Raw genomic sequence first — 4548 nt, forward strand, 5'->3', positions numbered from 1 at the left:
ACTGTGTAAGTTTAAGCCAAGTTATTTTTATACAGTAAGTATTACATTGATATTAAGACCTGTCAACGCTAGCATAGAGAAAACTGCCACTGAAATTTACTCATAAATATTAATTTAGTAATCCTAAGTAAATACTAGCCAAAAAGACCCACAGCATATTAAAAGAAGGATGGGCTATGACTGACAGAGATTTAATACCCATTTAAAAAAAAAATTTTTTTTTAACGTTTATTTTTGAGACAGAGAGAGACAGAGCATGAACGGGGGAGGGTCAGAGAGAGGGAGACACAGAATCCGAAACAGGCTCCAGGCTCTGAGCTGTCAGCACAGAGCCCGACATGAGGCTTGAACTCACAGACCGTGAGATCACGACCTGAGCCGAAGTCGGCCGCTTAACCGACTGAGCCACCCAGGCGCCCCTTAATACCCATTATTAAACTAGGAATAAATAGTTACAAATTTAAATCTTAAAATAACTTCTGAATTGGCAGCATGAGGGGCTCCTGGACCCACTCAGGGTGAAACAATCATAACTTGTGAAAACTACCTCATACGGTCTCTGGAAATTGTCCTAAGAGCATACAGCAAATGAGGAAACATTTATTCAAGAAAATCTACTAAATTTTGGTAAGAACACAATCTATGGCACTTTTTCTTTTTAAAGTTTACTTATTTTTAAGGGAGCGACAGAGAGTGAACAGGGGAGGGGCAGAGAGAGGGAGAGAGAATCCTTAGCAGGCTCTACACTGTCAGCACGGAGCCTAATGTGGGGCCTGAACTCACAAACCGTGAGTTCATGACCTGAGCCCAAACCGAGTTGGATGCTTAACTGATTGAGCCACCCAGGTGCCCCAACACAATCTATGGCACTTGTGCCATGAACTACTTTCTATCCTATCCCTATCCACTGGCTCAGCATGAGGGAAACTCCAATCTGGGTGGATATGTCCAAGAAGATGGGGGTACCAAGCAAAGGCTAAGGTACCACCCTAAGAGGGACAAGACATCGAAGTTTTATTTTTCAGAGACTAAATTCCAGGTAAGTGAAACCAATTAAGTCGAGCTTTTTCCTCCACCTGGCCCCCATTCATAGGGCAGAGGCTCTACTTCAGACACGGCAGGCTAAGAATACTGGAGCCCAGAAAGCCCTCACACAAGTTGCACGCATAGGACAGAGGTTCCATGCTGGGAAGACTAGAGGCTACTGCCTGGCCCAACACCCTAATCATAATGCAGAAGTGTCACTGAGAGGAGTAGGTCACTGTCCCTGTCCTCAATTCTGGAGCAGGGACTCAGAGATTTTGACCTGGGGAGGGGGTGGGTATAAGAGCAGAGGGCTTTGAGGCTCTCCCCAATGGAATGGACTATAGTTGGAACAGATTATGGGAAAGATCAAGCCTAAAGGTACTCTCCAAAACAATGTCGATTTTGGTAGTAAGCAATTTAAAGTAAGCTAATCATGAAAGCTAAATGATAATTCTTAGGCTGGCTAGTTTACCAAGGAAAACCAGGGAAAAAGACAAGTAAGGAGAGTCCTCTTGGGCTCAGAAAGAAACCTTACACATATTGGCCTCAAAACGTATCCCTACAAAGGGCTTCAAATTTAATTGGATCACACTTAAATAATTGATGGCAAAAGGCATTGCTGAAAAGGATAGAGCAATCAGCCACCAATTAATGCTGCCTAACAGCAGGATGTGATACCAACAGAGACGGGTTGCTAAACCAAGAGGAGTGGGGAGATAGAGAGTCCTTCTAAATCACTGTCATGTCATATCCCATTGTGTATATATACTACAGTTTCATTACCCATTCATCCATAAGTGGACACTTCTATTGTTTCCATACCTTGACTATCACAAATAGTGTTGTAGTGAACATGGAAGTACATATATATTTTTAAGTGGCATTTGTCGTTTTTGGGTTTGTCTTTTGTTGTTGTTTGCTTTAATACATACTGACGTGGAATTGCTGGATTATATGGTAGTTAGATCTTTAATTTTTTGAGGAACCTCCATACTGTCTCCATAGTGGTTGCACTGATTTACATTCCCACAAACAGTGCATGAGGGTTCTCTTTTCTCCACATCCTTGCCAGCATTAATTTGTCTTTTTTTGATAATAGCCATTCAGACAGGTGTGAGGGGATATCTCATTATGGTTTTGATTTGCATTTCCATGATGATTAATGATGTAGAGCATCTTTTCGTGTGCCTGTTGACCATCTGTGTCTTCTTTGGAAAAAATGGCTATTCAGATCTTTTAGTAGTTGGATTGTTGATGGGTTTTCTTTGTTTTGCTATTGACTAGTATGAGTTATTTATGTATTTTGGATATTAGACCTTTATCAGATATGTTATCTGCAGATACCTTCTTCCATTCCATAGGTTGCCTTTTCATTTTGTTGGTGGTCTCCTTTGCTGAGCAGAAGCTTTTTAGTTTGATGCAGCCCCGCTTATTTACTTTTGTTGCTGTTGCTTTGGTGTGAGATTCAAAAAAGATTCAAGACCTACATCAATGAGATTACTGCCTGTGTTTCCTTTAAGGAATTTATGTTTCCAGTCTCACATTCAAATCTTTAATCCACTTTGAGTTAATTTTTGTATATGGTACAAGATAGTGATCCAGATTCATTACTTTGCATGTAACCATCCAATTTTCCCAACACCATTTATTGAAGAGACTGACCTTTCCTCATTGTATATTCTTGGCCCCTTTGTCATAAGTTAATTGACCGTATATGTGTGGGCTTATTTCTGGACTATTTTGTTTCATTGATGTACATGCCTGTTTTTACACCAATGCCTTACTCTTAATTACTACAGTTTTGTAATATAGTTAGAAGGCAGGGAGCATGATGACTCCAGCTTTGTTCTTTTTTCAAGATGGCTTTGACTATTCAGGGTCTTTGATGGTTCCATACAAATTAAAAAAAAAATTTTTTTCAACGTTTATTTATTTTTGGGACAGAGAGAGACAGAGCATGAACGGGGGAGGGGCAGAGAGAGAGGGAGACACAGAATTGGAAGCAGGCTCCAGGCTCTGAGCCATCAGCCCAGAGCCCGACGCGGGGCTCGAACTCACGGAACGCGAGATCGTGACCTGGCTGAAGTCGGACGCTTAACCGACTGCGCCACCCAGGCGCCCCCCCATACAAATTTTTAAATTGTTTATTTCTGTGAAAAATGCTATTGGAATTTAAAAAAAAATTTTTTTTTAATGTTTATTCTTGGGGGGGGGAGGGTCAAAGAAAGAGGGAGACACAGAATCCAAAGCTGAGTTGTCAGCACAGAGCCCAACGTGGGGCTCAAACTCACCAACCATAAGTTCATGACCTGAGGTGAAGTTGGATTCTTAACAACTGAGCTGCTTAAGTTCCACCGCCATTTAGGGATTTCATTGAATCTGTAGATCACTTCGGGTAGTATGGACATTTTAACAAGATTAAATCTTCTAATTTATTAACATTGGATATCTTTCCATTTATTTGTACCTTCTTCAATGTTTTTTTCACTAATGTCTTATAGTTTTCAGAATATAGATCTTTTACTTCCTTAAGTTTATTCCTGGGTATGTAAATCTTTTTGGTGTAATTGTAAGATTGTTCTCTTAATTTCTCTGATAGTTATTAGTGTATAGAAACACAATAGATTTTTGTGTATTGATTCTGCATCCTGTAATTTATTTCAGTTTTGTGTGTGTGTATGTGTGTATATGTGTATATGTGTGTGTAGTCTTTAGCGTTTTCTATGTATATCATGTATACATAGAAATGTATAGTGCTGGGGTGCCTGGGTGGCTCAGTTGGTTGAGCATCTGACTTCGGCTCAGGTCATGATCTCACGGTTCGTGGGTTCGAGCCCCGCGTCAGGCTCTGTGCTGACAGCTCAGATCCTGGAGCCTGCTTCGGATTCTGTGTCTCCTTCTCTCTGTGCCCCGTCCCCGCTCATGCTCTCTCTCTCCCTCAAGAATAAATAAAACAGGGGCGCCTGGGTGGCGCAGTCGGTTAAGCGCCCAACTTCAGCCAGGTCACGATCTCGCGGTCCGTGAGTTCGAGCCCCGCGTCAGGCTCTGGGCTGATGGCTCAGAGCCTGGAGCCTGTTTCCGATTCTGTGTCTCCCTCTCTCTCTGCCCCTCCCCCGTTCATGCTCTGTCTCTCTCTGTCCCCCAAAAATAACTAAACGTTGAAAAAAAAATTTTTTTTTATAAAAAAAATAAATAAAACATTAAAAAAATTTTTTTAAATGTATAGTGCTTTCTATGTATATCCATGTATTATCTGTAAATCATGACAGTTTCACTTCTTCGTTTCCAATTTGGATGCCTTTTTTTCCCCCTTTTGATACCTAATTGTTCTGGCTAGGACTTTCAATACTATGTTGAATAAAAGTGGTGAGTGGGCAGTCTTGTCTTGTTCCTGATCTTAGAGGGAAAGCTTCCAGCTTTTCACTTTTGAGTATGAGGTTTGCTGTGGGCTTTTCATATATGGAATTCATTATGTTAAATTCCCTTTACACCCACCTTGAGAGTTTTTATTGTAAAACATGT

At 40.9% G+C, this 4548-nt stretch overlaps 1 non-coding gene across 1 annotated transcript; it reads left to right on the top strand.

The window, feature by feature from the left end:
- Positions 1-3789: 3789 nt before the first annotated feature.
- TRNAR-UCG (transfer RNA arginine (anticodon UCG)) lies at positions 3790-3874 on the top strand. Its single transcript has one exon. It is a non-coding gene; the product is annotated as a tRNA-Arg (tRNA).
- The last annotated feature ends 674 nt before the right edge of the window (positions 3875-4548 follow it).

This window comes from Herpailurus yagouaroundi, unplaced genomic scaffold (assembly GCF_014898765.1).
Source record: "Herpailurus yagouaroundi ecotype Mexico unplaced genomic scaffold, PumYag 219, whole genome shotgun sequence".
NCBI lineage: Eukaryota > Metazoa > Chordata > Mammalia > Carnivora > Felidae > Herpailurus > Herpailurus yagouaroundi.